Source organism: Loxodonta africana, unplaced genomic scaffold (assembly GCF_030014295.1).
Source record: "Loxodonta africana isolate mLoxAfr1 unplaced genomic scaffold, mLoxAfr1.hap2 scaffold_62, whole genome shotgun sequence".
In the NCBI taxonomy this organism is placed as follows: domain Eukaryota; kingdom Metazoa; phylum Chordata; class Mammalia; order Proboscidea; family Elephantidae; genus Loxodonta; species Loxodonta africana.
Genome location: NW_026975348.1, coordinates 396,731 through 421,987, shown reverse-complemented (window position 1 = coordinate 421,987; position 25,257 = coordinate 396,731). Strand labels below are relative to the sequence as shown.

At 42.5% G+C, this 25,257-nt stretch overlaps 1 long non-coding RNA gene across 3 annotated transcripts in view; it reads left to right on the top strand.

Annotated features, from left to right (window-relative positions):
* LOC135229916 (uncharacterized) overlaps positions 1-25,257 on the top strand; it is a 313,351-nt gene that overhangs the window by 11,395 nt on the left and 276,699 nt on the right. For 2 of the 3 annotated variants that reach the window (XR_010320583.1, XR_010320582.1), the window contains exon 2: positions 6,722-6,869. This is a non-coding gene — a long non-coding RNA (uncharacterized LOC135229916). Of the gene's footprint in view, positions 1-6,721; positions 6,870-13,960; positions 14,197-24,422; positions 24,606-25,257 lie in introns of all 3 variants that reach the window. The other variant, XR_010320584.1, reaches the window with a different exon arrangement.

Sequence of the window (25,257 nt, the reverse complement as noted above, 5' to 3'; positions counted from 1 at the left end):
TCACTGTACATGACAGCAGTGAGCCCTAGTGGCTCTGTGGTTAAAGAACTTGGCTGCTAACTGAAAGGTCAGTGGTTCGAACCCACCAGCCTCTCTGTAGGAGACAGATGTGGCAGTCTGCTTCAGTGAAGACTTAGAGCCTTGGAAACCCTATGCGGCAGTTTTACTCTGTCCTTTGGGGTCACTGAGTTAGAATCGACTTGATGACAGTGGGTTTTGGCACATAATACTAATGTGCAGTGTATTCTGTATGCCGTGTATATGTTCAGAAACTAATTTTCCGAACATTTATGCCATATATAGATTACCAATCCAGTTTCCATTGTGTAGATTTTCACTCATGACGACCCCGTGAGTTTTCAGAGTAGGACTGCCCTCCATGCGGTTTTCAATAGCTGTGACTATTTGGAGGTAGATTGCCAGGCCTTTCTTCCAAGGCAACTCTGAGTGTATTTAAACTGCCAACCTTTCAGTTAGTAGCTGAGCACTTAACTCTTTGTGCCACCTAATACATATATATACTAGGAGGTTTTCCTCCTTATTTGTACTTTAACGTTTTTTAGACTCTTACGAATACTTGTTCCTGGCAGTGAACTAGATGCTAAAGAACAGAATAGGCACATGTAACCCTCTCTCACCTTCTCCCTCCCCTCTTCCACAGAGATGAAATGAAAAGGAATTAATGAAGACAGATCACTGGATTAGGGCCCATACTCCGGGCTATAACAGCATGGGGAGTTTCTCCTGTCACTTCAGTTCTTGTTCAGGAATTGGTACCTGCTTTTTGTGAATCACAAAGACCAGTGCTGTATATCAAGCCATTTAGATTTGGGGTATGGAGCAGTGATGTAAAAAAATTAAATTTTATTTTCAGAGATTTTTTCTATTGTTTACATTTATTTTAATTGTGTATTCTAAAACCCCTACAAAAAGGCATGAAATAATTGTTTAAATTTTAATTCATATGGGTCAAAATGTATGTTAAACTACCTATCGTCACCTTCACAGTTGTCGTTATGTTTGAGCCAATTGTTGTGGCCACTTGTTACCAAGTATGACCTGCTTCTCCAGGGACTGATCTCTCCTGACAACATGTCCAAAATATGTGGGATGAAGCCTCGCCATTCTTGCTTCTAAGGAATATTCTGGCTGTACTTCTTTCAAGACAGATTTGTTCATTCTTTTGGCAGTCCGTGGTATATTCAATATTCTTTGCAAACACCGTAATTCAATGCCTTCAATTTTTCTTTGGTCTTCCTTATTCATTGCCCACCTTTCGTGTGCGTATGAGACGACTGAAAGCACCGTGGCTTGAGTCAGGCACACATTAGTTTTCAAGGTGACATCTGTACTTTTGAACACTTTAAGAGGCCTCTGGCAGCAGATTTGCCCAATGCAATGTGTCGTTTGATTTCTTGACTGCTGCTTCCGTGGGTGTTTATTGTGGATCCAAGTAAAAATGAAGCCCTTAATGACGTGAACATTTTCTCCGTTTATCATGATGTTGCTTATTGGTCCAGTTGTTAGGCTGTTAGTCTGTAGTCTTTGATCTTCAGCAGTAAATGCTTTAAGGCCTCTTCACTTTCAGCAAGCAAGATTGTATCATCTGCATATCTCAGGTTATTAATGAGTCTTCCTCCAATTCTGATGCCTTCTTCTTCAGACCAGCTTCTCAGATTATTTGCTCAGCATACAGGTTGAATACATATGGTGAAAGGATACAACGGTGATGCACACCTTTCTTGACTTTAAACCATGCTGTATTCCTTGTTCTGTTTAGATGACTGCCTCTTGTTCTATGTACAGGTTTCTCATAAAAACAGTTAAGTGTCCTGGAAATCTCATTCTTCCCCATGTTATCCATAATTTGTTATGAGCTGGAGTAGGTCTCAGAAATAATGTACCATTTCTTCCAGTTGGTTGTGCATGGCTGCCTACTTCCCTAGGTGGTAGCAGCTAAGGCCTGTCTCAGAAACACTCTCCTCCCCACTTAGCATGAGTTTTCACACTGCTCCATCTTCTTTCCCTTGTGTGTCTCCTGCCCTCCTCAGTGGCTGGGGAAAATGATAGTAGTCCACTGATGAGATTTATTCTTTTATTATACTTTATTTTATTATTTGTTTTTATAACATAGTTCTGTTAAAATCAAGGGTAATAAAAATGTTTGTATGATGGAAGTGGATAATCTCACCCACTGTGTCCATCTAAAGTTTCATGAGAAAACTGTGCCCACAACAGAGGGCTCCCACTCCTCTGGCTCACTGTATTTTCTCCTTGTTTATTTGCTCTTCCCTCTTTCCTGATGGATGCATGGAACCACTGAGCTTCAGGGCTCCACAATTCTGCTTTTCATACCAGTGTTACTGTAATCTTGGGTTCATGGGCTGCCTTGCCACAGATTTACTCATTCTGTTTCTGTTAATTATTTCATTACTTAAAAATCTCTCATGAATTTTTCCAGAAGTACATTCTATTCCTCAAAAACTTGGAAGCAATGGGAAAGTATGCAAAAAAAAAAACAAGAAAACATACGTAATGCATAGAATAAATTATTAACGTTCCGATATGTCTATTTTTCTTGCTTATATTGGCATGTATGTGTATTAGAGTCTCTGGTTGATGCAAATGGTTAATATCTTGAGCTGCTGACAGAAAGTTGGAGTTCAGGTCCACCCAGAATTGCTATGAAAGAGAGGTCTGGCAGCCTACTTCCGAAAACTCAGCCATTGGAACCCCTATGGAGTACAGTTCTACTCTGGCACACTGGTGTCATCATGAATCAGAACTGACTCAGTGGCAACTGGTTTTATGTGTGTATTAGCACACACAGTTATGTATATTAACACAGATATTATATCCTGATATTTTCATTCAACATTAGTCTTTTCATGGTAATTTTTTTTGTTTTTTTTTAATGAGGGCATTAAATTACTTTATAATATTCTGTGTGCATGTAGTATATGTTTTTTAGCGATTTGACTATAGTTGCAATAATGTGCATGTTTCTAGTAATCTTTAAGCTATACTTACATCTTTTTAACATACATCTCTGCCATTAAATCTCTTTGTTTAAGTGTTGTTTAACACTCATTACGCCTAAGGGATGGTCTCAGAAGCAGCCCTGATCAATTTTTCTCCCTCTTACTCATGAAGCCCCTTAATGTATTTCAAGGTATCAACTACGAAGGATTTTACGTCCTTATCGTTTGTTTATTTTTCATTCAGTCAGTGTATTCCATGGGCCAGAAGTAGTCTATGTTATGCAGATACAGTGGTGAAAGGTACACACTGTCCCTGTCGTCATGAAGGGGACAACCCAGTGCAGGTGGGAGGAGCACTGGGGAAATGCAGCTGAGAGCAAGGACAGACAACCCTCCAGGAACCACACTGGACTTCAGAGAGGCTTGTTGGCTGCTGTTCACCTGGCAGGCTTCTAGATACCCGAGTACCCTTGGGCTTGGTGCCTACTCCTCTCTCTATTGACACCCTCCCTCTAGGATGCCTCAGTGAGTTTACTGCTGTCTATTTGTAGCTAAGGACGTGAGGTTTATACCTCCATCCATTCAAACTCCTCCTGGGTCCAGACTCATATATTCAAATGTCAGCCTAACTCTCTGTAATGACCTCTTTATGCATTATAATGATACATTCCTCATATGGCCATCATGAAAAGCAAACATGAAAGGAAAGCACAGGAGTGCCTGGCACCAGTGTAGGTACTCAATGAACATTAGCTGTTGGTATTATTCTTGACATCTCCGTGTGGGGTGAAGTTTTATTACCTGACATCTCCATGTGGGTATCTAACAGCTGCACCATGTTATCTAGGCTATGAAACAATTCTTGGTTCCAACCACCATTCCGTTCTTATCGATGAATTTCTCAAGGCTTCGGTGATGGGAGTGTGTGTTTTTCCACACAATGGACATGATTAGGAATGGTAGGCCAGGTCCTGCACAATAAATTGCTCCAACATTCCTATGGGTGACCATTGAGACAAGTTTCAGCCACTGAATGTAGCAAAGAATTGGAACTACTCTCAGCTGTTCATGTGAGTACTCTCAATCCAGAATATCTGGTAAGTCGACTGTTAGGGATTGAATTGTGTCCCTCCAAAATGTATGTGGAAATCCTAACCCCTGTACCTGTAATTCTGACCTTGTTTGGAAATAAGGGGCCTGCTTTTATTATGTGAATGAGGTCATACCAATGTAGGGTGGGTCCTAAGCCTAACTCTTCTTAGTTATAAAAGGAGCAGAATACACACAGACACAAACAGGTGAAAAGGAAGACAGACAAAGAAGACAGATGCTTCTAGAAGGCCAGGAACACAAATGATTGCTGGCATCTACTAGAAGCTGAGGTAGACAAGGAAGGACCTCCCACTACAGCCATGCCCTGAATTCGAACTACTGCCTGCTAAACTGTGAGAAAATAAATTTCTGTCCTTTAAAAGCCATCCAGTTGTGTTATTTTTTGTTATGGAGGGACTAGGTAACTAACACACATACCCGTGCTTATAAGTTCAGCCCAGTGCAGAACAGTTTTCTTCCCTCCTTGGTCTAGCCCACCTGAACCTGCTCTTTCCCTATCAGTGTCCTTTGCTTTCACCTAAGAGCTATGACAGAGTCCGCTTGATGCTGACGCATTGAAATTTCAATTTATTTTTTATTTATGATTACTATTAATTCCAATATTTTCTACGGTTTTCAATGGAGACAGTCCTATAATCTATGAATAGCAGTTATACTTTTTTTGTATTAGCTTACACTTCCAGTGTTAAATGTTTAATAAAAATAATGATAGAAGCATCCTTATTTTATTGTTTATTAATTTTAAAGAGAATGTCCCACACGTCACCATGAACTATCATGCTAGTTGTAGTTTTCCACGTTCGGGAACTCCTTTTCTGTTCCATGTTTACTCCTAGTCCTTATCTCTCCGTGTGATTGGATTTTATCAACCTGCTTTGCTCCCATCTCTTGAGGTGAGCATATGTCTTCTCTTCTTTCACCTATGCATGTGGTGAATGAAATTACTAAATCTTTAATGTTCACTCAAATTTGTATGCCTACAATAAACCGCCTTGATCATGGCATGTTACGTGGTTTACCCTTTGCTGGATTTCCTTTGCTGGCATCTTGTGTAGGGTTTTGCATCTCAGTTACTGAGTGTGCTTGTCCTCTAACTCTTCTTCTACCTTCTTTCTCTAATTTGTTATCATTTTTAAACTAGCCATAAGGATCAAGTTAGGGGAGTGTCTCATGGTTTTCTAATCTCTGTTGACTATGTACTAGATTAAAATGACTGTTTCTTGCATGTTTGCTGGAACCTGACTGGAAACGATCTAGGTCTGCCATTTTCTTTGTAGGGAGATCTTGAACTACTGACCCATTTTATTTAGTGGTTAAAGGCCTCTTCTGGTGCTAATTTACTTGTAAAAAATTCTGATGCATGTTCTAGATTGCTCGAATCTCATCTTTAAATATTGATTATCAGGGCTTGTAGCCTCATGCAAGCCAATTAATCAATCCCAGATTTCCCCAAAGTCAGGCCCTGCAACGATTCCTGGTACCAAATTCCCTCATCTAAGACTTATTTGCAAAGAAAGAGACAACAGTATGCTATCTACGCAGTTGTGTATCCGCAGCCTTCTTGAGTCCATAACGTGAGGTTACAGTCTTCTAATACTTTTTTTGTAATTGTTCTCTTTCTTATTTTTTTTTTCCTTTTTTCACTGCCAATACCGCCCCCCCCCCCCCAGTCTAGTAGTTTTAAAGTTGTGCGTTTCAGGTTCAAGTCTGTAATCCAGCTGGGATTCTGTGTGTGCTGCATGTGTGCATCAAAAGAACACGCTTCTAGAAGCAGTAAGCAGGCAGTGGGACTGTTGGGTGGTTGGCGGGGCGGGGGGAGGGGAGCTGCTGCCCAGAGAGGGCGTCCGAGGGAGGCAGGAGATGCCGGGCTGCCCACTGCAAGCCTGCAGACTCCAAGGGGGCGGAACCTGCGTGCGCCATGAGCCTTTTGAGACAGGCCCTAGCCCGCCCAGCCGGGTGCTAACCTCGCACCCGCCAGGCTTGCGGGTTCCCCCAGGACTAGGGGAAGCCTGAGGCCAAGGAGGGCAAGACCTAGGGTCTGGACCTGGGAACTGGTTCTGCCACGTGTGATCGCAGCACTTATGCTGGGAAGGGGGGCAGGAAGCATATCGCAACGTGCGTCCGGACGATGACCCAGAAGGGCAGGAGTTGTGGTCACCCACGGACTCTGCGTCTGCATATGGACGCCCCCCCAGGGTGCAATTCCAGGAGCACAAGGCAAAGCCACAGAGGCCACAGTGCACCTCGCCGATGCTCCCCAGGGGCATTGCCCCAAATCTGGGAAACAGTCCCTCCTCTGGGCTAGGGACTTTGTTTCCTCCATTGTCATCACTGACTGTGAGCAGACTCTTGTCTAGGCAGACTAATGAGGAGTTATCAAAATGAGCTTAAAAGTCCGGATTTGAGTTAAGGATCATAAATTAACACAGAGAAATACGACTTTAGCAATAAGTGCCTGCTTGAAGCCCAAGTTGCCTGAAAACACGGAATTTCAGTCTTTCAGCTCCTCTGCTAATCTAGGGACTAAGAACTGGATCTCACTGGAGCTCAAAGATGTGGGGCACTGGAAATACTCCTGGGTCTGTCTGCTCATGGCTGATTGCCTGATTCCCAGTTTTATTATACAGCTTAAATACAGACCAGAAGAGGAGTTTGGGGCTTGACACCTGACATCTTAACACCAGTTCCTGTTTCTTGAGGAAGGAAGAGGTAAAATAAATCAGCGTTTACTGTTTCCTTCTCCATCCCCGGAAGTCCTGATGAAGACCCTCTCAGGTAAGGACTGGCAGGGAGTGGCTTGGTTTACTATTCAACTTTGTCCTTCAGTCACTTTGTTTATGTCCTGCATGTAAACTATTGTGCATTGAGAAGCATTCTAATTCTTGTGCAGAAGGACTAGACCTCCTGCAGAATGACTATATTGTGCCTCCCTCGGGCACCCCTGTCTGCGCAGCACCCCCCAACGCCAACTGCCCAACCGCCTCTCTCCTGGCATTCTGCTTCTAGAAGCATGTTCTTTTGATGCAGAGATGCAGCACACACAGAGTCCCAGCTGGATTACAGACTTGAACCTGAAGACCTTATGCAGAATGACTATTTATGAACCACTAAGCTCAGTACTAAAGCAGGTACTTACCCCTCAGAGAAGGCCCTGGGGGAGGTTGACACCTGCATTCCCCAGCGCTCCTGCTGCTCTAGAAGTGCCTGAAATGCCTCTCTGGGAAAGGCCTTCAGAGTAGTAGGCTCATGGCCCAGGTGGGAATTCAGGCCTATTTTTCTGTTAGAACATCTCATTTCGCTCTGAAAATATTATTATCCAGTTTATTCACCAGGCATGAGTACAGACATCTCATATTTTCAAAATTAACCCCATTCTCTAATACTAATTTGCTACCAAGAGTATATTCCAAAGTTTTTCCAATAGGCTAGAAAGTCTTTGCAAAGAGGGGAGTCCTGCGCCATGTTGTGCAGTGACAACAGGGTTAGCATAATATGTTTACCGAGATACCTACCACTTTTTTTTTATTTTTTATTGTGCTTTATTTGAAACTTTACAGAGCAAATTACTTTCTTGTTCAACCATTTATACACAATTGTTTTGTGACATTGGTTGCAATATTCATGATGTGTCAATATTGTCCTCTCCTGTGCTCCAGTTCCCCGTTTCCATCCGCCATGATTCCTGTTCCGTCCTGCCCTCTTTTCAGTGCTTTTGGGCTGGTTTTGTACTTTTGGTCTCATACACATGATTGAACTAAGAAACACTTTCTTCACGTGTGTTATTGTTTGTTTTATAGACCTGTCTAATCTTTGGTGGAGGGCGAACTTCCGAAGATACTTTCCACTTTGTTGCTTGCCATAATTGCTGAAATTCCAAGCCTGCCACCTGAAGAACTTCCTTTAGTGTTTCATTTAGAGCAAGTCTGGTGGCGATGAATTCTCTTAAGCGTCCTTCACCTGAGAATGTCAATATTTTTCCTTTACTCATGAAGGAAATAACAGCCTATAGAACACTGGGTTAATGTTTCTTTCAGTGTTGAAAAAATGTTGTTTTCACAGCCTTTTGGCCTCCATGGCTTCTGATGATGAACACAGAGTCATTCCAATTGTTTCTCCTGTGTGAGATGAGTTGTTTTCTCTCTAGCTTCTTTGAAGATATTTTCTTGGTCCTTGTTATTCCACAATTGACAATGAGGCATTTGGGCGTAAAATTATGTGAGTTTAACTTGTTGGAGTTTGCATAGCTTCTTGAATCTGTAAGTTTATGTCTTTCAACAAATTGGGAAAGTGTTGAGCCAGTATTTCTTCAGATACTTTTTTCTACACCACATATTTTCTCTACACCGTATGGAATTCCAATAAATAAATGTTAGATATTTTTGAATTTTTTTGAGGCTCTGTTCATTTTTTTTCAATATTTGTTCTCTGTTTTCAGATTGGATATTTTCAATTGAACTGTTTTCATCTCACTGATCCTTTTGTCTGTCAACAGCATTCCGCTGTAGAGCTGATCAAGTGAATTTTTTATCTCTATTTTTCTGTTTTTCCTGTCTAAAATTTTCATTTGTGAATGGTTTCTATGTATTTTTCTATTTTTCTAAGTTGTGCCTGTTACTTCTTTGAGCATGGTTAAAGTAGCTTTTTAAAGTTTTTGTCTGTGATTCCAAGACTGTGTCTTACTTCAATCTTACAGAAAATGTCGATGTTGTTTGTTTTAGGAATCACTTGACCCAGTTATGTTCAGGCTGCAGGTTCTTTCCCAACTTCTGTGTGCTGTGGCTCAGATGTCAGTTCAGATTTTGAAGACTTTGCAGTGATATTTGGATGTAATCTATGGGAGTGTCACTCAGTCTGGGACCTTGTTGGTGTTCTAACCCATAATGCAGTTCTCAAAGGATTGATCTACTTCTTAGGGTCAGAGCAAAGCATATGCAACTGTGGGAGTGGGGAGGGGTATGAAAAACAACTTTATGGTATCCCTCTCTTGAGCCGCCTGGTCTCTGTCTCTCTGAGGCTCTCTGATGTCTGAGCAGCTACCTTCCTGGTCCACTGGCAAAAATGTTGGGGCTTTAATCTCTTCATTCTGCTGCGCAATTAAGTGACTGGGTCTGTGTATGAGGCCAAATAATGGTAAGATGGAGAAAATGTAACAGAGATTCCTGTACATTATTTGGTCCTTATACTTAGGTCAGAGAGAAGGCACACTGTTTCGGGTGATACTTTGAAACAGGTATGGAGAAAAAGGCTTTAACAGGTTGATAGCTGCATACTAGGTGTTACGGATTAAACTCTGTCTTCCCAAAATGTATATATCAGCTTGACTAGGCCATGCTTCTCAGTATTGTGCGATTATCCACCATTTTGTCAGCTGATGTGATTTTCCAATGTATTGTAAATCATACCTCTATGATGTTAATGATCGAGGTTTTGAAGCAGTTATGTTAAGGAGGCAGGGCTCAGTCTACAAGATTAAGTTGTGTTTTAAGTCAATCTCTTTTGAGATATAAAAGAGAAAAGAGCAGAGAGACAGGGGGACCTCAGTAGCACCAAGAAAGAAGTGTCAGGAGCAGTGCATCCTTTGGACCTAGGATCCCTGTGCTGAGAACCTTCTTGTCCAGGGGAAGATTGGTGACAAAGACCTTCCCCTAGGAGTGACAGAGAGAAAAAGGCTTCCCCTGGAGTTGGCACCCTGAATTTGGACTTATAGCCTTCTAGACTGTGAGGGAATAATTTTCTTTGTTAAAGTCATCCGTTTGTGGTGTTTCTGTTACAGGAGCACTGGATATCTAAGACGCTAGGTACCAGGAGATGTACATTTCCCAGCTCTTTCACTCCCAGGGACACTATGACTAAGTAGCCAATGCCATAAATCCATGCGAGCAGACTGTTCTGATTACTGCTTTGACTCTACTGTCTGTTATGGTAACCACACCCACCTTGTCTTTGTTGATTGAGTGCTACCATTTGGCTGCTACCACCATGGGGTCCAGTCAACTGCATTGTAGTTAGGTGTCTTCATTCAGTTAGGGCAGTTCTCACTGTGGACTCTTACTTACATAAAATAGCAACCACAGAAGTCTTCAATAATGCTGGGGCTTGCTTCCCAAATTTGGACCTCACTGCTGTGGTAAAAAGAGAGCCCTCTGGGCACTCCGTGTGTGGGTCTGTGGGTCCAGCCTAATAAATCCATTCTAACATGCCAATTTCCCTCAGCCTTTGGATACCTTCTCCTACAGTATACAATGGCAGATCTGCCATTTCCACTTGATTTATTTTAGGCCACCACTTAATCCATGCTTCAGTAAACCAGCCAAATAAACTATGAGATCCTTTTCTAACCTCTCAAGCTGAAACACTGAATGAAGAATCTATGCTTCCTGGGCCTATATCAATAAACTCAGACTAATCCACCTTTATGTTGCTTGCACTGTTATCCCACAGCCATAATAGCCATTCCCACACATATTCCCCAGGTTTCTGTATGTATGTATATATTAGAAAAATCAAGCAGTTCTTTTGGAGTTTAGCATAGCTTTTCCTGGGTCACACTTCATAGCTCACCTTTTGGGGCTTGTTGGGACTGAAGCCTAGGTATAGGTCTGGAAGCAAAAATGGGCAGTGGCAGTGGGATGTTCAGCCGTGTCTTATAAGGCATCTGCCTAAGGTGATGCCCCAGGCAATGCCCCAGACACCACCCCAGGAGACAACTCAAACAAGACACTTCAGGCACAGCTGGGGTAATCTCATCAGATGGAGGTGGAAGGGATAATTGTTTTACTGGGAAGGGTGCCTTAGCAGGCAGAGTTAGAGAATCTCTTCAGATGGGAGTAAGAGGTCTGGTTCTGTTAGGAAGAGCGATTCAACAGAAATTGGAGGTTCATTGTCCCCCGCTTCCTGACTATCTGCCCATATGTCCTCATCCCAAGTTTCAGGATCCCATTTCTTCCCAATCAGTGCCCTTACTTTAACTTCAGAAACCATTTGAGGTTGGATATTCAACTGGCGCTTTAATTCAGTCACTCTTATGATAAGAATCTGAGTTTATTTTTGGCAGCATTAGCCTTGTTACTATAAGAAATATGGTTTTCTTTCTGGGCACAAGTGGCAGCTTTCAGGTCTTGTATGTGGTGCTTGAGCTTTGAGCCCATTTCTTTCATTCACCAGTGTGGCTCCAAAAGCAGGACCAACCAAGCAGCTTCCTTATTATTCTTATTCTGACAAAATTATAGAAAAGTATCAAATATGTAATCAGGCAGAGCCTTGTCTCTCACAAATATTTGATCCAGTGGTAGTAGTATTTTGCGTATTTCTATTGTCACCTCCCACCATGGATTAGCAATAGCCTATTTACTACTGGAGACAGTCATCAGTGCCTTTAAGATTAGCCAGACTTGAGAATCAATTCAAAAAACTCGTCCTTAAGATTTGGTTCCTCTGGAACCACTGTAGGTACCAAATATCTTAGCCTGGGATCTCTAGAGATGCAAAACTGGTGAACAGAATATATATATACACACATATATATGAAAAAAAAAAGTGTGTGTATATATATATGTGTGTATATATATATATACATAAATTTTTTTTTTTTATATGGAAACCCTAGTCGCATAATGGTTAATAGCTATAGCTGCTAACCAAAAGGTTAGCATTTCGAATCCACCAGGCGCTCCTTGGGAACTCTGTGGGGCAGTTCTGCTCTGTCCTGTAGGGTCACTATGAGTTGGAACCGACTCGACGGCAATGGGTATACACACACACACACACACACACACACACACATATGCTTACATATGTTAGTTGTGGCTCTTAGAGGCCATCGATCCTGTGTAAAACAGAATGAAACACTGCCTGATCCTGAACCATCCTCACAATCATTGCCATGTTTGAGCCCATTCTTGCAGCCATTGTGTCAGTTCATGTTGTTGAGCGCCTTCCTCTTTTTTTTTCTGACCCTCAGCTTTTCCAAGCATGATGAGCCTCTCCTGGGACATGTCCTTCCTGAAAATATGTCCAAGGCACGTGAGACGAAGTCTCGCCATCCTTGCTTCTAAGGTGCATTCTGGGTGTACTTCTTCCCAGATGGATTTGTTTATTCTTCTGGCAGTCCATGGTATATTCAGTATTCTTTGCCAACACCATATTTTAAATGAATCAGTTCTTTGGTTTTCCGTATTCATTGTCTAACTTGCTCAAGCATGTGAGGTGATAGAAAATATCATGGCTTTGCTCAGGCACACCTTAGTCCTCAAAGTGACATCTTTCCTTCACAACACTTTAAGGAGGTCTTTTGCAATAGATTTGCCCAATGCAATACATTGTTTGAATTCTTGACTGCTGCTTCTGTGGGCATTGATTATGGATTCAAGTTAAATGAAATGCTTGATGACTTCAGTATTTTCTCTGTTTATCATGGTGTTGCTTACTGGTCCAGTTGTGAGAATTTTTGTTTTCTTTATGTTGAGGTGTAATCCATACTGAAGGCTGTAGTGGTTGCTCTTCATCAGTAACTGCTTCAAGTCCTCTTTACTTTCAGCAAGCAAGGTCGTATCAGCTCCATATCATAGGTTGTTAGTGAATCTTTCTCCAAAACTAATGCCATGTTCTTCTTCTTACAGACCAGCTTCTCAGATTATTTGCTCAGCATACAGATTGAGTAAGTATGGTGAAAGGATACCGCCATGACACACAACTTTCTGATTTTAAACCACACAGTATCCCCTTGCCCTACTCAAATGACTGCCTCTTGGTCTACGTAGATATTCTGCATGACTACAGTTAAGTGTTCTGGAATTCCCATTCTTTGGTAAGCTATTCAATTTGTCATGAGCCACACAGTTGAGTGTGCTTGTATAGTAAACAAAAATAGGTAAACATCTTAGTGATAGTCTCTACTTTCAGCCAAGATCCATCAGACATCAGAAATGATATCCCACGTTCCATGTCTTCCTCTGAATCCAGCTTGAATTTTTGGTAGTTCCCTGTCTGTGTACTGCTGCAACTGTTTTTAAATTATATTCAGCAAAATTTTTCTTGCATGTAATGTTAATGACATTGCTCGATAAGTTCCGCATTCCGTTGGACCACCTCTCTTTGGAATGGGCACACATATAGATCTCTTTCAGTCATTTGGTCAGGTAGCTGTCTTCCAAATATATTGGAATAGACAAGTGAGCACCTCCAGCACTGCGTCCGTGTGTTGAAACATCTCATTTGGTACGCCATCAATTCCTGGAGCCATGTTTTTTGCCAATAGCTTCAGTGCAGCTTGGAGTTCTTCCTTCAGTACCATCAGCTCTTGATCCTATGCTACCTCCTGAAATGGTTGAACGTCGACCAATTGTTTTTGGTGTATTGAGTCTGTGTATTCCTTCCATCTACTTTTGATGTTTCCTCTGTTGTTCGATATTTTGCCCATAGAATCCTTCAGTATTGCACCTAGAGGCTTGAATATTTCCTTCAGTTCTTTTAGCTTGAGAAATGCCAGGTGTTTTCTTCCCTTTTGGTTTTCTAACTCCAGATCTGTTCACATTATATTATCATACTTTGTCTTCTCCAGCTTCCCTTTCAGGTATTCTATTGAGCTCTTTTACTTTATTTTTCCTTCCATTCTCTTTAGCTACTGTACATTCAAGAGCAAGATTCAGAGTCTCTTGTGACATCCTCTTTGGTGTTTGCTTTCTTTCCTGTCTTTCTAATGACTGTTTTTTTCATATATGATGTCCTTGCTATCATCCCACAACTAATCTGGTCTTCGATCATTAGTGTGCAGTGCATCAAATCTATTCTTGAGATGCTCTCTAAATTCAGGTTTGATATACTCAAGGGCATACTTTGACTCATGGACTTGTTTTAATTTTCTTCAGCTTCAACTTGAACGTGAATATGAGCAACTGATCATCTGTTCTGCAGTCAGCCCCTGGCCTGATTCTGACTCATGATATTGACCAAGTGAAGAGTGATTCAGAGAAAAACATGGGTAGAGTGTGACCTAATTTCCATAAAAACAAAGAAATGAATGTACTTACACGTGTCCCGGCAAAAAGAAGTGTGTAAAACGGTACATATGTATCTTTGGACACTGGACACTTCAGGGGAGCAGGTACAATATACTTATGTGGGGATGGCTCTTATTAAAACTTCTATATACAAATCTCTATTGTTAAATGTGTTATAAGAATGTAAAAGCTTTTAAAGTTTAATAACATCATACGTGTATGTGTGTGTATTTGAAACTTTTTTTTTTTTTTTTACTATTTTATATATGTGTTTTTTAGTTATCTAGTTTTTTTTTTTAGTGTGGCTATTTTTTTTTAGTGTGGCTATAGCAGAGATACCACAAGTGGATGGCTTTAACAAACAGAAGCTTATTCTCTCACAGTTTAAGAAGCAACAAGTTTGAAGTCAGGGCACCAGGTCTAGGAGAAAGCTTTCTCTCTTTGTGGCTCTGGGGGAAGGTCCTTGTCATCTATCTTCCCCTGGCCTAGGAAATTCTCAGCGTGTGGACACTGGGTCAAAAAGACGTGCTCCACTCCAGGCACTTCTTCCTTGGTGGTATGAGGTCCCTCTCATTTCCGCTCACTCTTCTCTTTGTATCTCAAAAGAGACTGACTCAAGACTCACCCTAATCCTGTAGATTGTGTCCTCCCTCATTAACCTAACTGTCTCTAATCCCGCCTTATTAACATCACAGAGGTTAGAATTTACAACACATAAGTAATTACATCAGATCACAAAATGCAGGACAACCACGCAATACTGGGAATCATGGTCTGGCCAGGTGGGCACACATTTTGGGGGACACTATTCAATCCATAACAATAGAGAAAACACTGTCTTCAATGCCAGATTCAGAGACTTTTATCCATCTATGAAGGGCAAACACAGAAATTGAACAAAATTCAGACCAGCGAATTATTGCTTGCTCTTGTAACTAATGACTTCTTCTGGTCTCTGTACCTGGAAATGGCCAAAACGAATTCTGTGAGGATTAATTCAGTTATTGCTAAAACATCTACTGCATTTACATGTCTACAGATAAGGAAGAATGCTGGACACCATGTGTGATTCATTAAGTAACACAGGGACTATTAGACTGTTGTTCTCCTTCTCTGATATGCCACTATCACCTTCTCCCCTTGTTGCTCTCCTGAAAAACCCACACTTGTATATTCTAGGCTTTTTTCCAGGATTGAATTTGCAGGAAGTTAAAGATATATCTTTGAAAGATAAAAAAGACTTTGGCCACATTGTCTTTAGACAGTCAAACTTCCCAGCCAGCCTCTGTGCAGGATGGGAATTCACAATCCCTCCTACTCAGTACCTCTGAGCAGGACAGGATTTCTGTTTCATTATCAGGAGACTGTGGAATTCACCCCTCTTCAGAAAACTTACTTTCCTTTGCCTCAAACTCTCCCTCTCAGGATCTGTCACGGTCACTCTGAGAAATTCACATGGGCAGCCTGTATGGAAGTGCCCATCCTAGAGGCCCTGCCCTCCTTTCCTTGCTCCATAGGGCTTCCTCTGACACTTGGGGTCGCATCTCCCAGGGAGTACACACCTCTGGCACTTCCAGGGATTCCCAGGCCCTGGGATACTGTGGATGGGACTTGGAACTCAATCTGTTTCTTCCCATCCTCACCTTTGGTTATCTGTGTTCTGTTTTCACCAGATTTAGGAGGCCTTGTCTTCTCTTTGCTCATTTCATTTCAGTCAGGCTTTTCTATTCCAACTCTCTGATCTCAGGACAGATCAGGTTAGACCACAGAAAAGAGAAAGACCAAGCAAACATCACTGATCTGTGCAGAAGCTGCTGGGAAGGGATTCGATTCTCACTGGTTTAGGGTTTTATGCCCACTGCTCACCGGCAGGCAGGTTCCCCCCAGAGTCTGGCTTCTGTCTGGTACCTTGTACTACAAAGAACTCAGTGACCAGCCCACCTTCACAATCACACCTCCCTTAGAGCTACCTTTGCAGAGGCTCTTTCTCAGACTTCCATGTCCCACTGAAATCCCATTTCTCTTCCCTTACAAACATTGTGCTCATTCTCAGGGCCCCGAGACCTTATCTGCAGGTGAGTCTTGTCCTCTTCTCTCCTTGGCTTTTGAGTGGACCTCATGTCTTCGGACAGCTATCCTGGGGCTTCTTCCACCCTGGTGCTCTGGGGCTGGATCTCTCCATGTACTAGAGGGGGCGTGGAAGGGGCACAAGGCTAAAAGGATGGATCTTCCAGGTGAGGTGGGTTTAAGAAGCCTGAATGAAGTTCTTCCCTGAAGGGTGCATATTTTGCAGTCCACACATCCTGCTTCTCTCAGTCTGAGAGTCCTAGCATGTCTTCATGTGCTTTCTCCTTTGACTTTGAGGCCATGCCTGCACCCTCTGCAGCCAGGTCTCCCACATGTGTAGCAGCACCAGTAGGTGTGGTAGCCTCTTCAGCCCCTGTCTCCTCCTCCATATGCTCCTGGAGGTACCTGGCTCTTCTTGCCAGGACTCCAGGATGCTGACCAGGAACTCAGTGTTGGTTAGACTGAGGGCAGCCAAATCACAACCATGCCTCCTGGGGGGGGGGGCGGGGGGCAGGGCTTGAATATGTCAGCATAAGGGTCAGTATTTTTCTGAGTATGAGGGAATGATTGGCGAGTTAAGGAAGAAAGAGAAGGAGTTTGGGAGGGGAATGTAAGCTCCAGTGACAGACAGAAGATGGGGTGGGGGATCTCTCAAAGGGTATTAGAGGCCAGTCAGAAAAGCAGGAAGCAGCAGGAAGCAGGGTCAGTGGAGGGCAGCACTGGGTGGAGGAGGACAGCAGAGGTAATAGTAGTGGGGAGGGCAACAAAACTGGCCTGAAAAGAGTGATACATGACTGATCCTAGATGAAGCTCAGGTTGAGAAAAGTAGGAAAATAAAAAATTCTATCCTGTAGCCATGTTTGTGGTTAGGGGTTGTTAGGCTCTTGAGGGAGGTGGGCAGGAGACACAGGAGGGGAAGGGGAGTTCCTGGATCTAGGAAGGAGTCTACAGCCCTTCTTCTGCCCTCAATGATATGGGTTCTGGGCTCTTCAACCTACTACTCCCAGAACCTCCTGAATAATTTCCTTAGTTCTTCACATGGTATATTAATTCCATCTCAGTAGAAAATATAATAATGAAGTACGCTTCTTCCTACCCACCCTTTCCACCATCCTATACTCTCTGCCCCAGTTGCCCACTGGCTTCCTTCCCTTCCATCATGTTCAGATCCAGAACAAAAGAGTGCCTTGTCTGCAGCTATTCTGGAAAGCTCTCAAACTTACAATTGAATTCTTTTGTTTCATCCCTCATTTATTCCTACATTTCTTATTGACAAAATAAACTTTGGTTAATTATCTACTAAATGACAGAAAGTGCTTTCTCAGGAGAATCTTCCTTATGACCTTATCCATTCATCCCAAATCCTTCATCTTGTCCTACCATGGCTCTCTTTTCTGGTGGAAGTCAGAGCTTTTGTTCTGTAGCACTCATCAATCTGGGTCGATTTTTCCTCATCTTTATCTACAGTCTTAGAGAAAGGCCTTTTCCTCGTGTATCACTGTTTCATCCTGCCTGGGTGAAGATGTCCAAACATAATGGTCTCTGAAGGACATTTATCCCTTCTCCCAGCAGGACCCTTTGATAACCTGGGGACTCTGGCTTGCTCCTGAATTTCCTTGATTCAGTAGCTAAGGTTTCTCTCCCACAAGACCTGAGATCGGCACCCTTTTCAAAAAGCAGCTGAGATCTGAGTTAGCACCAAGGCTTCCGTAATCCTGTGTGACATCATTGCTGACAGTGCTGAGTTCCATGGGCCCAGTTTGAAGCTAAACAGGGCAACCAGAAAAACATGAAACTGTCAGGTAGGCACTTGAGAAGTGCTAGTGCCAATGTGGGAAGAAGGAGATTAGATACTAAAAATGAATTGCAACTTTTCCGTGCCGTGTAAGGGGTTACTATCCCCTGGTGGGTAAAGAGAGCACAGGGAATGATAACAGTATCATGGGCAGCTGCTTTCTCCCAGTCCTCTCATTTGACTCTGTTGGAATCATGTCTCTCCAGCTCTGGTTATAAAATGTCCACTCTGAGCCACTCTTAGGTCTCCTTAGCCTCTGAGGCTTCACACAGGCTCTGCTCTCTGACTAGGAGATGTTCTCTCCCTTCCCGTCTGCTGGCCTACTCTCCCTGGTGAAGCGTGAAGGTGAAGAAAACTGTCCCCATTGGAAAGATTAGGCTCATGACTTCACCAAGAAGCCCTAAGACTCAGGAGTTTTGTGGTCAGTCAGAATGGGAAGTTTGGGAGTTGACTTGGGGAACTGCTTTTGTTTAGGAGGCCATTTAGAAGAGAAAGCAGCAAATGGGGAGACCATTTGAGGAGGAAATTAAGAAGGTTGGGGTGGTGATGAGGAAGGAGGAGTCTTCTCCAAGGAAAATAAAAGTTTCCACATGGGGATGGTAGGGGCTTGTTTTGTGTGACCCCAAAGGAGAGAAGAGGCAGGAATGGTAGGGAAACAATAGAACAAAAGATAATCTGTGCCTGTTCACAAATGTAACAAATGCCCCAGTGTTTTCAGCCTGTTTCCTCAGACTTTTCTCATCAAGCCATCCCTCCCCTTTTACTGAAGCCTCTGGAAAATACCTGAGGCTTCCTGGATGCTCGGCCTTTTTTCACCCCTTAACTATTCAGTCATATTCCCACCTTGGTTCAGGCATCACTTCCTGGTTGTAGTCTTGCCTGAATCTTCTCCTGGTAGATGAGTCCACTTCTTGCTCTGTACTCCATTGTACCCAGGAAACCCTTTACTGCAGCATAAAACACAATTGCATTTACTACACATTCTTCCTCTCTCTGTGCCCACGCCTTCTATGAGACTCCAGAGCACCTTTCATTAGCAGTAGGAGTCTTCTTCTACCTGTTGAAGGCCGACCTTACGGTTGCTTCAGCCATTGAAATAGTAGCAGAGATGATACAAGGAGAGAATTGAAAAGATTTTACATTGAGTCTTGCCCTTTTGTTGCTCTTAAACCCTGAGAACCTGTGGGAGTGACCCCAGGCCAGCCTGCTGAATGATGAGGGACCATTGGAAAGAGGATCCAGCGGTTTCCCTGAGTTGATTTTATGAAACTGGCTCGCAGGTGACCTGGAATCAAATTGTAGACACATGAGTAAGCCCTGCTGTGAGCCGCTGTGGCTGGCCCAGATCAGAAGAACCCCAAATTGACAACCTGAAAAATTGTGAGCTTAGTAAATGGTTGTTTTTTTAAGACACTACCTTTTGGAGTCATTTGTTACACAGCAATACGTGACTGATACACCTGTTAACTTGGCCGTTTCTCTCACCAGGCAGTGAGGCAGCTTCTGTAAGTCATTTCATCACTAAGAGCATCTGGCCTAGGGTCTGACATGTAGCTGTTTATACAGGAAATCTTTGTTGACTTAATGCATGAATGAGTAATACGAATTTTATGTGCGAGTCTGCACAAAATCATGTATGAATAAAAGCATGATTTTTTAAAAAATAAAATGAATTGAGGCTCAGAACTACCTGCTTACAAAATTGAGGGGAGTTTTTAACCTCACTTACTTTTAGGGTACTCCCTCCTCCAGATATGCAATGATTCCCAGGGTCTAATGAAGGACCAGTGCTTGGAGAAGACCTTGAACACACCCATTGCCTCAGCGTATGTGGGTGATCTCTCTAGAAGCATTCGTTCTGCTGTTTCCATTCTCAGCTGGATCATGAGAACCTTGGTGGGGCTGTCAACAGCATAATAGGGTTTGTCTACTTATGTGCCTGCATCAGCCTTTGAGGTGCTGTAACCCCCTCCAGGGCACTATCAAGAAGGAGGTCCTACCCCTTCCCAATGTCTAGGACCCTACTATCTGACTGTCACTCTTCCCCTGGGCTCCGGTTCACTCAGTGTGATCACCTCAGTGAGCTGAGGCTTTTACCACAGACTCTTCAGAGTCTTGAAGTTTCAGGGCTTCAACACTGTGAGTCCAGCTATCTCCTTGAAATGAGGTAGGGAAGGAGGAAAAACGTAGGAAGATTTTATTTTCCATTTAATGTTGCAATAAAATTTCTTGCCCTGCATTTTCGAAGGGTCCTGCCTAACAATTCCCTCTGTTCTCTTCCAAGATGTAGGACGATGAAGAGTGAATGTTTGTTGTGTCATAATCTGCAGAAGGATGCAATGTGCACATGGGGTCCATTCCCCCGATGCTCACACTAGAGCACCCCACCCATGTGGAAATCTCTGCAAGTGTTACTGAGTCCCTCCCACATCCACAGTGAACAGCCTTCAGATTCTTATAAGAGGGAATTGTGTCCTAACACCAGCTGCTCCCTGGAAACCCTATGGGGCAGTTCTACTCTGTCCTATACGGTCTCTGAGTCAGAATTGACTCGATGGCTACGGGTTTGGTTTTTTCTTTCAGCCGAGTGGTGAGAGTTTGATGTCAGCTCCATAATCATGTTATTAAAAAATAATGACAGGGTAGCAGGTGAAAGTAACAAAACAAAACTGAAATGTAATGGCTTTTTCACATTTATTGGCCCCACAGAGTTCCTTCGAGGTGTTTACTTTTCACTAGATTCGGAGAAATCTTTGTGAGAGAGACAACAGCTTGAGATAGCTCCAAAATTACATGTTTCCCTCCTTAATGTTAGGTTACATTAAGAGCTGGTTGGCTGATTTATCATCTGCCTGCTTCACAAAAATACAAGGCCCATGCAGGCAGGAACTTGTCTGTTGTGTTTGTCAGAGCATCCTGGTACCTGGCACCTAAGAAGTGCTAAAAAATGATTTGAGTGAATGTGGGTGGGTTTTTATAAAAAACACTGTGTTGCTGTCTTTATTTAGTTAAATAGTGAAAACAGGGATAAGGAAAATGGAGACAATTATTTGTATAATTTAGAGTTACATAAGATGAGAATAGAAGTTGAATAATGAAGAGATAAAAAAAATAAGCTGTACGGATGGAATGTACCCCCTTCCCTTTGCTTTGGAGGGAGACGTTTTAAAATTGGATTGTTTTTTCCCTACTGATTTATAGGTTCTATATGTTAATTGAAAAGTTAGTCTTTTAGGAATCACAAATACTTCTATTGAGATACAATTCACCTGCCGTAACACTGCCTTTGAAAATATGCACAATACCGTGGCTTTTAGTATATGGGCAGACTTGGCACAACAGTCACCACTGTCTAGCTTCAGAATATTTTCAGTGCCCCGTAAATAAAGGCCCTTGTTAATAAAGGCGTATTAACAGTCATCCTCATTACTCCTTTCCTCCAAGCCGTAGCAACCACTAATCTACTTCTGTCTGTGTTGGTTTGTCTGTTCTGGACATTTCATGTAAATGGAATCATACACGATGCGGTCATTTGTGTTTGGCTTCTTTCATTTAGCGTAATGTTCTCAAGGTTCGTCCATGTTGTGGCATGTATCAGTACTTGGTGCCTTTTTGTGGCTGAGTAATATTCCAGTCTATGAATATACCACATCCTGTCTATCAGGTCATGACATGTGGGTTCTCTCCACATTTTGGCTGTTACGAATAACACTACTAGGAATCTTCTGTGTGAGTTTGTATGTGAACATGCTTTTGATTCTCCGGGTGCAGACCTAGGAGTGCAATTGCAGTGTTGTATGGGAATTCTCTGTTTAACTTTCTGCAGAATTGCCAAACCATTTTCCAAAACAATTGGATCATTTTACATTTCCACCAGCGGTATTCCAGCTACTCCACATCGTCGCCGACACTTGTCCATCCTGTTGATTTTAGCCATCTTAGTGGTTTTGAAATAATAGTGCACTTTAGTTTAGATTTGCATTTCCCTGATGACTAATGAGGTTACGCTTCTTTTCCTGTGCTTGTTGACAGTTTCTACACCTGATTTCGAGAAATCTCTATTCAAATCCTTAGCCTGCAAGCTTTTTTTCAGCTCTTTGCCTGTATTTTTACTCCCTTCATATACTTTTTGATATGCCAAAGATCTATAGATCTTAACAGTTTTAGCCTTCATATTTTGGGATTTTTAAAAAGTCTTTCTCTTTTATCAATAAAAAGAAAATAAAAACTTCTAAAATTTTTATGGTTGCATATTTTAATTTTAAATATTCTATCCATCTGGAATTTTGTTTTGTGTAAGGTATTAGAAAAAGGATGAAAACATTTTTACAGGTGGTCTGAGTGATTACCAGATTGCTACAAACGCTCCTTTTCCCATGACCCATATCTTAACTGCATTTTCCCGTAGTCTGTACAGAGACGCCTTTTTACAAAGGGAGGCCACCATTCCCAGCCATTTCATTTTAAGGTTTGTTTTCTGCAATTAAATCCCTTGTGTATCTTATCTACACACCTTTTCTTTTAAGCTAATACAAATTTTGTGTGAGTAGGACCTTGGCGAGTGTAAGATGGGCTTGAATTTCATAACTGGTTCCGTGTGGTGCAGCCCAGCAGACGGACAGACAGAAGCAAGGGCTGCAGAGGCGACAGAAGCTATGAGAACATGAGCCTCTAGAGATGTGCTGTGGAATTTCAGATAAAGATTCCACGTGCCAGGAATAGTCTACATCATGTGGACGCAGTGGTGAAAGTACACTTTGTCCCTGCCATTGTGAAGGGGACACCCAGTGCGGATGGGAGGGGGACTGGTAAAATGCAGTCCAGAGAAAGGACAGACCATGCTCCAGGAACCACACTGGACTTCAGAGAGCTTTGTTGGCTGCCGTTCATCTGTCCGACTTCTAGATGTCAGAGTGCCCTCAGGCTCAGTGCTTAGTCCTCTCTCTCTATTGACACCCTCTCTCTAGGATGCCTCAGGGAGTCGGTGGCTGTCTGTCTGTAGCTGAGGATGTGATGTTTACACCTCCATCCATTTCAACTCCTCCTGGTTCATGACTTCTATTCAAATGTCAGAGTAACTCTGTGTACCGAGTTCTTCATCTGTAAAATGTGCCTTATAATGATACATTCCTCACATGGGTATCATGCAGAGCAAGTATCTTAAGAGAGGAGAAGCCCTCACAAGAGTCCTGGCACCAGTAAGTGTTAGCTGTCAGTATTATTACCTGCCATCTCCACGTAGATGTCTGACAGCTATGCCATGTTACCAACGCCATGAAACAATTCTTGGTCCCAACCCCGTTCCACCCTTATCGATGAATTTCTCAGGGCTTCAGTGATGGGAATGTGTGCGTTTTTCCACATAATGGACACGGCTAATAAAGGTTGGCCTGGTCCTTCATAATAAGTTGCTCCAAAGTTTATATGGGTGGACTCAGACAAGTGATAGCCAACTAATATAGACAAAAAATAGAACTCTCAGCTGCTCATATTTGTACTCTCAGCCTAGAATATCTTGTGAGGGTACTATATGGACTGAATTGTGTAACCCCAAAGGTACGTTGAAATCCTAACTACTGTACCTATAAATGTGACCTGATTTGGAAATAGGGGATTTTTAAAATTATTTTAATGAGGCCATACCAGTGTAGGGTGAGTCCTAAACCTAATCCCTTCTGAGTTACAAAAAGAACAGAATAGACACAGACACAAACAGGGGAAGAGGGAGACAGACAAAGGGGAAGATAATCTACAAGGCCAGGAACGCAAAGGGTGGCTGGAAGCTGCTAGAAGCTGAAGTAGACACGAGCCATGCCCTGAATTCCTACTTCTAGCCTCCCGAACTGTGAGAAAATAAATATCTGTTCTTTAAAGCCACCCAATTGTGTTATTTTTTTCTTATGGCAGCACTAGATGACTAACACATACCCATGGCTATACATGAAGCCTGGTGTAAAATAGTGTTCTCCCCTCCTTGTCTAGCCCACCTGAATCCTGCTATTTCCTTGTCAGTGTCCTCTGCCTTCACTAAGAGCTACAACAGAGTCGGCTTGATGCTGATGCATAGAAATGCAGTTTATTTTTTAGTTTATATTTATGATTGACTAGCGTTAATTTCAATGGTTTGTTAATTTTTCCGTGGAGGCATTTCTGTAATCTATGAGTAATAGCAGTTGCAGCTTTTCCTTCTTTTTGTTGTCATTTTGTTCTAGCTTGGGCCTCCAGTGTTAAATATTTAATATAAATAATGATAGAAAGCATCCTTATTTTTTTAATATTTTTGTGTGTGCTTTAAGTGGAAGTTTTCAAATCAAGTCAGTCTCTCACACAAAAACGCGTATACACCTTGCTACACACTCCCAATTACTCTCCCCCTAATGAGGCAGCCTGCTCTCTCCCTCCACTCTCTCTTTTCGTGTCCTTTTCGTCAGCTTCTAAACCCCCTCCACCCTCTCATCTCCCTTCCAGGCAGGAGATGCCAACATAGTCTCAAGTGTCCACCTGATCCAAGAAGCTCACTCCTCACCAGCATCCCTCTCCAACCCATTGTCCAGTCCAATCCATGTCTGAAGAGTTGGCTTCGGGAATGGTTCCTTTCCTGGGGCAACGGAAGGTCTGGGGGCCATGACCACCGGGATCCTTCCAGTCTCAGTAAGACCATTAAGTATGAATTTATGAGAATTTGGGGTCTGCATCCCACTGTTCTCCTGCTCCCTTAGGGTTTCTCTGTTGTGTTCCCTGTCAGGGCAGTCATTGGTAGTAGCCGGGCACCATCTAGTTCTTCTGGTCTCAGGATGATGTAGTAGCTGATTCACGTGGCCCTTTCTGTCTCTTGGGCTCGTAATCACCTCGTGTCCTTGGTGTTCTTCATTCTCCTTTGATCCAGGTGGGTTGAGACCAATGGATGCACCTAAGATGGCTGCTTTCTAATGTTTAAGATGCCAGACGCCAGTCTTCAAATTGGGAAAGCATCCTTATTTTAATGCTAATTAATTTTAAAGAGAATGTCCCACATTTTCCCATGAACTATCATGCCAGTTGTATTTTTCCAACTTAAGGAACTCCTTTTCTGGTCCATGATTGCTCAGCGTCCTTATCTCTCAGTGTGATTGGATTTTATCAACTGCTTTGTTCCCATCTCTTGAGGTGAGCATGTCTTTTCTTCTTCCATCTATGCTTATGGTGAATTAAATTATTAAATCTTTAATGTTCACTCAAGCTTGCATGCTGACGATAAACCCCCTTGATGATGGCGTATTACATGGTTTATACTTTGCTGGATTTCCTTTGCAAGTATTTTATG